This window comes from Leptopilina boulardi, unplaced genomic scaffold (assembly GCF_019393585.1).
Source record: "Leptopilina boulardi isolate dan_hultmark-lab unplaced genomic scaffold, ZJU_Lbou_2.1 LbouV2_107, whole genome shotgun sequence".
Lineage (NCBI taxonomy): Eukaryota > Metazoa > Arthropoda > Insecta > Hymenoptera > Figitidae > Leptopilina > Leptopilina boulardi.
In genome coordinates, this window is record NW_026137649.1 from 108,352 (window position 1) to 121,594 (window position 13,243).

Below are 13,243 nucleotides of genomic sequence, written 5' to 3' on the forward strand. Positions count from 1 at the left end.
GGTATGACTAGTTAAACAGGTATTCCACTTCTATATATATATAAGAGAGAGAAGAGGGGGCAAAATTTTGCAAATTTCATTAGATTTTCGCTTTGCCTGTGGGGTAATGGGAGCCTTGGTGTTAGCTACATATGGCAATATTTTGTTTTGATTTTTTTTTTAATTTTTGCAATATTTCAACACTAAAAAAGCTATGTTTGTGATGTTCATATGTATTTCATTTACTTTATAAAGTGTGTAAGTTTTTAAAATTTTATATTTAATTTTAAAAGAGCTGTATTAGTTTTTTAAATTTAAATTTCTTTATAAAATATATAGGTAGGATATGTTAAAAAATGTTGATATAAAATAAAATTGAAAAAATAAAAATTTTATTATTCTTTTTTTAATTGTTAAGTGAGCGCTTCCATTGTCCCACAAGAAAGCTAATTTTTTTTAGGTTTATATTATCAGACATTATACGTAGGTAACCAAGAGATTGAAAAATGATGGAATTTACCTTTTATTAAAACAATCAGGTCGGTTATTTAATACTTTCCTTTAAGGCGCTCCAGAACATAACCTAATTTTATCGCCATAGTTCAAAACAAAACCCCAGCCATATATATATATTGGACAGTTCCCCCCTTAAGCATTTCTTTCAGTGTTGTTTATACATTTATTTTTATTTATTAATTTTTAAAAGCATTGAGTTTGTATAACTATAACCCTGATGTTTGTATAACTACCATCAATTTTCATATAAAAGAGAATTTCATAATTTTATTTTTAGATAATTAAATTGATGATTATTGATGTTTGTCGAATTTACTCAACTCAAATACATGTATTGTATAAAAAATGGTAAATGTCGTATCGCTATATTTCATAACGCGAAGATTAGATGTTAATCAATAAACAATTTCAATTATGGGTAATTCTTATTCAAATGTTTCCAGCCAAAAATTAAATATTCTTCGATTAGCTTCAACTTTTAATAATTACTGCTCTATATGAGGGTGTTTTTTAAAATATTAGCTCATTTAAACCAAATTATAGAAAAACTGACAATTGAGACACAGTGTCATGTGATTGTTCTTATTCCATATGTAGTTCAGGAAAATACTATATGGTCTTGATTTTAGCCTATTTTTGAGGCTTAATTTAAGGTATAAACGGTTTAAGACTTTATTTTTCTCGTTTTACTGTGTACAGAGAACATTTATATGCGTGGAATTAGAACAATCACATGACACTAATTTTGAGCAAAGAATGTTAAATAAAAAAACAAAATGTTAAACTACATTTTTTTGGCATTGAGAAGAAAATGAAGAATGCATGGGGAAAACCACTTGAGATACTCTTTAATTTAAAAAAATTCACAATTAAATAATATACTTAACTAAAAATTTAGCAACGAAATTATCACATTTTATCAAGATGTTAAAAAACACAAGTTTAATAAGATAAAAAAAACGCTTGCACGCAAAGCTTGATATATATTATCGCTGAGAGTATTTTTTGATGTATTTGAAGACTTGATCGATCCGTCATGGATAACTAATCAATTTGAAAGTCATTAACTGGTAAATTCTTATGAAATGTTTAAAATTTCCCGTGCAGAAATTGCCACTTTTCATCCCGATTACCGACCTGGCCCCGATCTGATTTCCTGTTCTGGCCCCGGGTTAGTAAATTTCTATGGGCCCGACCAGGGCCAGGCCTGGTTGCCATATTTAAAATTTGTAAAAAACTAGTGAAAATACATTTATAGCATTTTATGAAATTTTTTACTCTCTAAATCTGAATTAGTAAAAATGTTTACTAATTTGAATTAGTAACTCACTTTTTGCTTATGAATTAGTAAAATTTTACTAATTATTAGTAACTTTTACTAACAATTAGTAAAATTTAACTAATTCTAAAGCAAAAAGTGAGTCTTTTAAATTTTACTAATTGTTAGTAAAAGTTACTAATAATTAGTAAAATTTTACTAATTCATAAGCAAAAAGTGAGTCACTAATCTAAATTAGTAAACATTTTTACTAATTCAGATTTAGAGAGTAAACGAAACAATTATTCAAATATTTTTTTTCAACTTTTATTTCATTTTATAAGGTGTTTTTTTAAATGCAGATTCATAAAATAAAATAATATTGATTAATTTTATTGTTTTATTTATCAATTAGAGATAAATAATTATAATTTATTGAAAATTACAATTATTACTATAAGATCGGGCAAATTACCATGGCCCTGGTCGGGTCCCGACCAGGATTCTAGATCAGGCTAATTGGCATGGCCCCGGTCGTGCCTGGTCTGGGCCCGACCAAGGCTCAGTCAAATTTTCTGCACGGGTTGTATCTTGTATATATATACTTAATTATGGTATATAATAAAAATACTTGAAAAATATTGATTTATCAAGGCAGTATAATTTTAAGTATGATATACATACAGGGTGTTCCAAAAGTATGGAAACTTGCAAATATCTCGAAAAGTACGAATTTTCGTAAAAAATGTTCAATACAAAAGTTGTTCCAAATAAAAAGATCTACATTGTTGAAACCAAAAAATTGGGCCCCGGGCCCAATATTGGGCCCTACAATGAAAAAAGTAGTTTTCTTAAATGAGACCACCAATTTTGAATATCAAATTCGTAATCCCCATGAAATTCTGCGTTTAGACATGTGGTATAAGTGCCCAAAATATTGGGCCCAATCCAAGATATCGGGCCCAACATTTTTCGACAAACAAAAAAAAATTTTGAAAATCGTATATTTGGGGGTTTTTGGGGTCACAGGATTACAAAATTCAAAGCTACTTTTCAAATTGGGCACAGAGCCCAATGTAGGATTCCGCGGCCCAATGTAAGGCCCTCAGTAAAAAAAATTAGTTGTCTAAAATAAAACCCACTAATTTTTAGTATCCATTTCGTAATCGTCATGAAATTCTGGATTTAGTTTTGTAGTACAAATGCCAAAAATATTGGGCCCAATGTCTAGGATTGGGCCCAAAATTTGTTGACAAAGAAATAAATTGATTTGTAGAAAAATGTTGAATGTTGGGCTCAAGGTCTGGGATTGGATCCAATATTTTTGTAATTTGTACCACAAGTTTGAGACTAGAATTTCACAACGATTATGATTATGTCAACAAATTTTGAGCCCAATCCTAGACATTGGGCCCAATATTTTTGGCATTTGTACTACAAAACTAAATCCAGAATTTCATGACGATTACGAAATGGATACTAAAAATTAGTGGGTTTTATTTTAGACAACTAATTTTTTTACTGTGGGCCTTACATTGGGGCGCGGAATCCTACATTGGGCTCTGTGCTCAATTTGAAAAGTAGCTTTGAATTTTGTAATCCTGTGACCCAAAAACCCCCACAGATACGATTTTTTAAATTTATTTCTTTGTCGAAAAATGTTGGGCCCGATATCTTGGATTGGGCCCAATCTTTTGGGCACTTATACCACATGTCTGAACGCAGAATTTCATGGGGATTACGAATTTGATATTCAAAATTGGTGGTCTCATTTAAGAAAACTACTTTTTTCATTGTAGGGCCCAACATTGGGCCCGGGGCCCAATTTTTTGGTTTCAACAATGTAGATCTTTTTGTTTGGAACAACTTTTGTATTGAACATTTTTTACGAAAATTCGTACTTTTCGAGATATTTGCAAGTTTCCATACTTTTGGAACACCCTGTATAATGAAAAGTTAGTATATTTTTAAACGTTAAAATCCGATAAATAATATTCGTTAATATCTCATTATTAGCCAGAAAAATGTATCTGCAAATATTTTGTATTATTTTAATTGCCTATTCGCAGTATAAAGACCTACTGATGTTTTGGGTCAGCAATGTTTTTAAGTTGGTATATATATATAGCGAAAAATAAAGTTCTGAAACATTCAAACTTCATTTTCGTCGTCATTGTCATTATACATATATATTACGCAAGTGTGTCGAGGATAAAAAGACGCGTAAGAAACCGGAAAACACATAAGGTTTCCTGCTACTGTCAATTGTCGTCATTTGCAATTTTTTACGCAAAGACAAAATATTAATTCCTCTAGACCAACTTTCTAATTTAAAAGTAAAAAAAATATATAATATAATTAATTAAATTATCGAGTATTTACAAATTTTATTGTATATTAGTTTTTTTAAGTTTTGATCGGTTTCTATAATAACAGGGGAATTCCGTAACTTTTTTTCAACTTATAGGAAGAATTATTTATCATCAGTATTAATAATTAATGTTAATGCAGGGGTGCTACGAAACTTTTCACTGGCAAAGGGATTCCCCACATATGATCCTAGGGGTCCACCGGAGACTGAAGGGTTAGTAGAGAAATAAAATAATATAAAAAATATTCGTATTCTCTGATAAAAAATCAAGCTTTATACGCACCTTAAGATTATATGTCTGATAACAAAAATTTGATATTTTCCACATTGCTTAAATGGAAAAGAAAAGTTGACTAAATTGAACTGTATTAGTCACTGCATGTTCTGAAAATGGAAAAATTAAATTATAGCAAATTATTATACCCGAAAAAAGTAAACTAATCAAAAAAATTACTATATCTCAAAATAAATTATAACTATATATCTTAATAATTTATTAAATGTCATAATGGAAATTAAATAAATTTATGTTTAAACTACTTTAAAATTATAAATAAAAATAAAAGTGATATTATAAATGAATTAAGAATACAAAAAAGAAATATGATTTTCCAAAATGAATCTTGAGACAAAAAAATGCAAAAGAGACGCTATTCTAGTAAATCGAGACGTAGCAATATAGTCCGGTATTTTCGTTTTTTTTTATTTTACCCCTTATGCCGCGTGCTGTTGTACTTGCATAATGGTCCGTGTAATCAACAGCGAGTGACTGATCCCCGTGGCCTCTCTCTTTCGTTCACTATTTTTTCTCAGTCATTTTTCTGTTTTCTCTCAGTCCACAAGGGAACACAATAGACGCGTCATTGTCGAATGGAGCAAAAATACTGGCAATGCATTAATGTAAATCCCTCTTCCAAATACACACTACTGTACAATACATATATGTATGTATTTCTTGTATATGTCTGTCTTTCTCTTATGTATATTTTTTTCACTGCCAAAATTGCCAGAGTGCAGTACTGCGCCAGTCGTCAATTTTTTATAAGGTATATTTTAATTTTTGAATTTAAAAATTTTCTATCCTTTTTTATCGATAGAAAAGTTATACACTTTTCTAGATAATGCATAAATAGTATTAAAATTTCATAATTATTGTGATTTAAATTTAATAAAACAATTTTTAGTTTTTGAAACTTAATACATTCGTCTATTTTGAAGGATTGCTTATTTAATTAATATGAGGCAATACTATTAAATACCAAACAAGTATACGCATATTTCAATAATAACATTCTAACTTGCACTTCGTGTAAATAATCTCATAATACATATATGCCTATATCCTGATTTGAGAGAGAGAATTAATGTGTAAAGCAGTGTAAAGTTGTCATAATACAGAGTGACTATATGCATGATATGTACACACATGGTGTTAACTTACCGTCATATTTTACTTTCATATTTTATAAAAATGCGGACAGAGAAACAAAAGGGAAAAAAGAAGGGTCTATATACGACGACGACTACGACGCACGAATGAACCTTTTACAGGTTCGAGAAAAAGCTGCAGTACGGGTTTTATCTTTGATCTTTTCTCTCTCTCTCTCACTGTGTCGCTCGCTCGCTTCTAAATTTACAATCAAAGTGATTATTCCAGACGAAATCATTTTCCTACATTTTAGTGGAATTAAATTTTGAATTTAATTATATATATATATATAAAACATAAATCCATTTCCGTCTTATTTTGTTATAAATAAGAAAATCCGAAAAATCTAAAACTAAAAAAAAATTGTTTTTCAATGTATTAAATTAAGATTAAATTTTTTTTAAATTGTATAAGTATACACAGAAAAAAAAGTTTCCTGTGTTATCCACAGCATCTCTATAGCACCATTTTTAAAAACCGCAGTTGAAGTATTCATATAAAATGCTGACTTTTGGGAAACAAACAAATCTCATAGAGTATATCACACTTACATTTTTTGCGCATGCGTTATGGCTCTGTATTAACGCAAATAGAATTGTGCTGTTCCCAATTTATATGTCAAAAAGTCAATTTTCTTATAGTCTATACATGACAATTTATACAATTGTCTACTCTGAAAATTGCAGTGTTTTCGCTACAAGAAATTTTTTCCGTGTGTATAATGTACATATCTTTAGGAGTGAATATTACGCGCGTTTTAATACTCTGTAACTTGATTTCTTTCATATATTATTCATGATGGTTTTTTATATTCTGAAAAGAAGTAAAACATGATTTTTAGTAAATATTTCAGACTTACTTTTTCCTATTGATGGAAAAAATGAATTTAACACAAGTTATTTTTTTCAATCCACAAAAACAGAATCTTCAAAAGTCCAGTTTAAATTTTCTCTTATATATATATATATATATATATATATATATACAAGTGTTTGAAATTCTAGATTATAGTCACATATGTTTCCCATTTCCTTCGAGTCCTCGTGAGAAACGGTAATTAAAAAAAAAAAAACGCCTGTCGGTATATGAAAAAAGTAGATTTATGAGCATCCATTTTTTCACAAAATCTTCACAAATTCAAATACTTCAACGTCCTTTCAGAAGTATATACTTCTGCGTTCTGTGTTGCGCCAGTACTGGCAATTACTGGCAAAGTACTGACCGCCAATATTGAACCAATACACGCATATGTTTGGGATGATAACGTTTATTAGTAATGGCTTAGTACTGGCGTTCAGTAGGGGAGAGTGGGTCAAAATCGGGTAGATTTTTGGAATTCTCGGTTTACAAAGAACCTATCAAATAAATTAGTTCAAATCTCGTTGAAAATTCTTCCTTGAACATTAGAGAATGAGAAAATAAGGTCGTTTTGCCCCGCACTGCATTTTTTAACAAAATGTAAAATTCTCAGCTTATTGTTAATAAATTAACAATTCCTTTTAATGAAAATTACTCGTAAATAAATGCTGAAAAAGATGTTATACTGCTTGCCGAAACGAATATATCGACACAAAAAGTTTTTTAAGTGATTTACTTTCGATAAAAAATGGATTATCTTTTGACCTAAAATTTAAAAGTCGCATGAAATATAATAAATAAATTTTTATATAGTGGTGATATAATTAAAATGATGTTGGTTGTAATATAAAAGATATATGTAATGGGTGACACAAATGGAAATACCTATCATGGAAAACTGGGGTTACCCGGTTTTGCCCACTCTCCCCTACTGGTTCAAAACTGGAATTAAGCAGTAATTCTGTATTTTGCCAGTACGGGCAACCATATTAATAAGCCAGCACTGGTATATATTCAAAATTCAGGGCTCTTTTTGCTTTTTACATTAATTGAGCAGCTGGATCGAAGAACCGACTCTTCGCTCGAACCGCACGCGTTCATAGCATTAACTATCAATAATAATAAATTATTATAATAACTTTTAAATTGTTATTTTTTTATATTAACATTTTACTCTTTATTTTATTATTCAAATAATTTCTTCAAATATTATAAAATATGGCATTCGGTATTGAATTAATACTGACCGAGTACTGGTTTGCCATTACTGTCTCAATAATACTGGCATGCCGGTATTGGTTTGCAGTATTGGCACAGTACAGAATTTAATCCATATCAGCACTGAACCAATACTGGTAAGCCAACTGTCGGCTAGCCAATATTGGTGTATGATTGCGCCTGTTGTCAATATCGGCGTTTGACAGAAATTTTTGCTTGGGTAGGAACAGTAAAAGGGAAATATTTCTTAGCAAACTAAATGGTATACTCTCTAAAGAATTCGTGAAAAATGATCTACTCATTCACGTTAGTAAGAATTTTTTTAATTTTTACTAAAATATTACTATTTGATTTAGTAGTTTTTAATTTTTTTTACTAAAGTTTTAGTAAAAAGTGATACATCTCACTAGAATAATCTGTAATGATTCTCTTTAATTAGAAAGTGCTCCTTAAAATGTTCTAACAAAAATCCACTGTATTATTATAAAATAAACCTGCTAAAAACAAACAGAAAAAATGAAAAAATACACATATCTATTATATTTACATACACATATACATATAGTAACATGAGAAAAGTCTCTAAAAGTAGATAGGGCGTCGATGAAAAATAAACAAAAGAAAGGAGAGGCGTCAGTAGCCGAATGACAAAAGGAACATTGACCTCGTTGCATTTCGGCTTGGCCGGAGATTGTAACCTAAAAAAGGGGGGTTTCTAAAACAGAATGGGGAGGCAAAAAGAAAAAAAACGAGAGCGGTTCTTCTGGAAACTTCAAAGCGGCCATCGGGCTGCAATGTGCCAATCGGGGTATAAAATCAGGGACTGGGCTTCCTATCCCTCCTCGCCATCCCTCGTAATCAATATCAAACGACATAGGAAAGGAGCACCCCCCCCCTGCTTTTCCAACAACGAACGGGTGTAGTTGTACCGCGAACGAGCGAGAGAGAGACTCGAACATTATTTCTATGGATGATAGAGCGAATGAGGTGAGAGGGAAAGAGATGCTGAACTTGTTTGTCGAAAAGGACGGGGGAGGGGAGTTGTTGCTAATGTCCTGGTTAGTACGAGTTTCCTTTGTGATGACCCGCCACCCTACCTCTTTTCAGCACCAGAATGCAATTTAAGCCACCGCCTGCACGCGTACATCTCATCCATTCTCTCTCTTTCTCTCTCTCTGCTTTCATCTCTCGCTCGACGATCCCTCTGTTTAACTATTACCCACGTGCTATTGCAAGAAGCCACACAAACATCCCCAAAAACTCGTTCCGAGAAAAATAAAGGGAAAAAAAATGAAACGAGAATCATAACTTATTTTCAACAATATATACATATATTGATTCCGGAGAGTGAAATTCAATCACCGATTAAAGTAAATTTTTTATCAATATAATATTTTTATATAGGGAATCAGTATTAATATAATAATTTCATTTGGTTTTAGTAACTCTATTGTTTTCGAGAAAATTATAAAACATTTATTATTATTATTTCTTGAAACAGGGAAGGAGTTAAGGGCATATAGTACGATAATATAATAAATCAATAAAAGAAATTTTTTTAAAACTCGTATTTCTGGAAACTATGACAGTTAAATATACTCTTTTTTTATTTTAAAGCTAATAATTAATATTTTCTAAAACAAACTTGGTTTTAGTTGTTGCTGTTGCACTTATAGTTGGCGATAAATGCATACAATCACAATGAAAACAGCATCATTCAATTATTATATAGGGATAGCAATTATTGTTAGCTAATAATTACACGGAGAGAAATATTTATGATCTTAAGATTGGAAAAAGTAGATGTTATCCGGTACTATCGTTATGCTACTCGGTACTATCAAAGATGTTACAAAAAGTATGGTTATGTTACCCATTACAATCATGATGTTACCCCGTACAATCTGGATAGTAACTGATAGAATCTAGATTGCTGTCCGTATATGTAAGATCAAATATGGTACCTGGTACTATCTGGATAGTACCCCGTACCATCTATTTCTCTCCGTGTAGTTTTCATAGTTAACACATTTTGCTATGCCAATTGATTATTAACTATCTTAGCTAACAAAAAAATAAAAGCATATTCATTTTTCTCAGAGTAGAATCAAGAGTACAAACAAAACGCGACAAAACGTAAATTATTATTCGTGTAATGTATAGCAGATGTATTCAAGAAGACATGAGAGATTAATTTTGTAGCTTCAGAATGAAGTTTAACTAGGTTGAATAAAAAAATTTGATTTTCTATAAGTTGTAAGAAACGTCAATAGTTTGTAAAAGTTCGTGTTAGGGGCCTTTACAATTCAAGTGATTGAAGGAGGACGTACTTGATGCTTTAGTTGCTGCAAACATTTTTCTCTTTTTCTCCTCTCTAACCCTCGCCTTTATCAGGCACTTCATCAACCCAAACCCTTTAAACTCAATCGGGCAACTATGTTTGATTGTCCCGAACGATTTGGTTAATTTGTAGAAAAGATTGAATTTATGCCTGTCAAGCAAAAGAACTTTTCACATGACCTTTCACTATAAATAATGCAATGCAGTCAAGAGCAGTTCAAAATCTGACTAAAATAAGTTTCTCACTCCTGAGAAAGAAAAAAATGTGCAAAATTTCCTATATTTTACGTAAAATTGGGAATTATATTTAAATGTACAAATTCATACATATATATTTAGGGTTGAATGCTCTGCAGAAAGTAATTCAAAATTGAATTTCTCCTCATGTTATGACCTCCATTTTGTGAAAAAGAATAGTACAAATCCACCTGTTTATAGTCCAATCTGCCTGGATAAGATATTCGCTCTCTGGACATTTGAACATGTGCGAGTTTATTTCACGAGAAATGAGAGTCAAGGGAATAGTGATCGATTGAACGTAATGGACCGAAGATTTTTTTCCCTTTTTTTCTTATCCTCCCTAATCCCCCCCCCCTCTCTATATCTACGTCTACCAATCTTTGTGCTCAACTCCCCACTTATCTATACAGTCAGCGAAGTGTTACGCGACGCTTCCAAATCGAGAGGTCGATCGATCAAGTACCGATATACTTTTTGTCTCCAACCCCCAAAGATATCCATCTTCTGGTCACTTGAGACTTTTTACAAAATCTACTCCAAATTATCTTGCAGTTTTCCAAGTCTCTAAACAACAATATTCTTAAATTTACACCAAATTTATTGAATTATTTGTATGAAACAAAAAAAAAAATTTGTTTCAGAAACAAAAATATATTTTCACGATTCAAAAAATAAAAATCGTAAGGCGAGATTCAGACACGCAAGAATATATATATATAGGATGTGGTTTTATTTCGTGGCGCGCATATACATCGAGCGTGCGAAGCGATTCCTCTCTTTCGAGACAATTGGATCCATTAAGGTTCATGATTAGCCAACGACGCGTACACTCCGCGGGTCGTCCTTTTAGATTAACCATTGACCCCCTTTACTCTTCTTTGACCATCGCCAAGAAAGTCTCATCGACTGACATCTTCCATCTCTCTTCTTCTCGACCTCCTTTGTGTCGCTTGTATACACACACATCATATTATGTTGCCTGCAATAATGGTTGCTGCAGCCACCAATAACGCATTGATTCATGGGTCAATGACATTGTCTGCTTGGAAACTGCGGAGGATCACACATGAACATATACTAAATTCAAAAATAAACATCACATCCTCGTCCCTTATGTTCCTTCCACAATTCTGCAAATTTTCGCTCGTTTACGCGCTAGAAATTCCGTATGGCTTATAATGCAGTCCTTAACCTTTTATATTTTTGACCCTTAACCTTTAAATTATCTTTCTAATCGTCTATATTTCTGTACATCATCATTATTATCTTCATCAAGCCCTTTAAATACTTTTGAGATGAAATCATCTTTGAATTAATCTCATTCCGTTTGACCTCTTTCATGTACCATTCTTAAATATTCGGAGTGTTTTTCTACAAACGTATCAGCCACAGAAAAAAAGAAGTATAGTTTTTGTTGCCTTTTACTTTAACCAAATGTATTTAAATGAAAATATTTCTGTTATTGTTATTAACTATTATTGTACTCATATATCCATACAAATAAAAATTATTGAGCTCACGAATTCTTTACGACATATCCATATATATATGTATATATATTAGGGGGCTTCACACCCTGCGCGCCAACACTCTATTTAAATTTACTAAAAATATTAAATATTATTTTTATTAAATTTATATTTAATAAAAAGTTTTTAAACTTGAACAGTAGAAATTTATTTATATTTTAATATGAACATAAACTATCCCGTGTAGAAATTTATCGTGGAAGTGTATGAGAAACTGTCCAGTTGTGCTAGATTTAACCTAGCATCTAGATGGGAAAACTGGACAGGCTTGAACGTGGGATGTAACGCTAGCAACGTCAAGATTTTGAACAGGTCTTCTGTCTAGTCCTTGTCTAGTAAAATAAAGTGATTTTAGCCAGTTCTACGATAATAAAAAAGCTGGGTTTTTACCTGCATAGAGTATAATTGATATTTGTAAATATAAAAGAATATTTTTCAATTTTACTCTTTCGTTTGTTTAACATAAATTATATTACAAAAGTATTTTTTATCACTGTAAAAAAAGGAGTTGAATTTCAACTCCCCAGGGGATGCTATAAAAGTCCCACCCATTGAGGAGTTATAGCAAAGGGAGTTCAGATTAGGGAGTTCAACTTTAACTCCTTACACGAGTTGGAGAATATGATCCTCCATTATAAAATAACTCAAAAGAGAGTTGATACTGAACTCCCTAACCTGAACTCCCTTCCACTCTTGATTAACTCCTTTTTCGAGTTGATTTTTAACTCGAAAAATCGAACTCCCAACTCCTATTGCCGTTAACTCCCTAAATTATTACAGTGTAATAACACAATTCCTCTTACAATTATTTTTAAAATTAATTGTAATACATTTTGTTAAATTGGATTTTTTCTTTAAAACAGAAACACATTCACTATACAAAAATCGTACTTGTATATTGATAACTAATTACATATATTCTTGCAATCACAAAAAATTCGCTCAAAATTGTCAAGTTTTATTATTTATTATATAAAGATTGTAATCACTAGATTTATAAATTTGATTTTTTCTTTACAACAAAATAAATTACAATAATAAACCTTTGCTTTGCTTTTATCGTGCACTATGTCAAGAACTGATTTCGTCTGCTAAATTAACGGATTCGCAGTGCCACATTCTCTACGACATATTGTACTAAATTCTTCAGTCAGGATCCTAGACAAGGGCCTGGCTAATTCCTAGACAACCTACTATACGAACTTGTACTGAATTTTAAAATCAGTGTCTTAGACAAATTTTAGCCAGATTCTAGACAAGCATTCATATTGAAGAAAATAAAGGGAAAACTGTACATTTACTTTTCGGGGCCAGGACAGTTTTTTTTCAGAATAAATTTCCACGACAAATAATGTCTATAGCATTAGTCTATTTCTAGGAAGGCCACGATAAATTTCTACACGGTATATTTTAACTTGCACCCGTAAACTAAATTTTCATCTATTCTGCAATTGAAAAATTAATTAGGAACGGAATAAGTTTTTATGTTTTCAAAGATTAATTTT

The 13,243-nt window shown here is 31.2% G+C and overlaps 1 long non-coding RNA gene across 2 annotated transcripts in view; it reads right to left on the minus strand.

Moving 5' to 3' along the window:
• The window catches only part of LOC127276962 (uncharacterized), a 169,055-nt gene that overhangs the window by 76,695 nt on the left and 79,117 nt on the right, over positions 1 to 13,243 (minus strand). For both annotated transcript variants that reach the window (XR_007842290.1, XR_007842291.1), the window contains exon 3: positions 4,408 to 4,508. This is a non-coding gene — a long non-coding RNA (uncharacterized LOC127276962). The remainder of the gene's footprint in view (positions 1 to 4,407; positions 4,509 to 13,243) is intronic.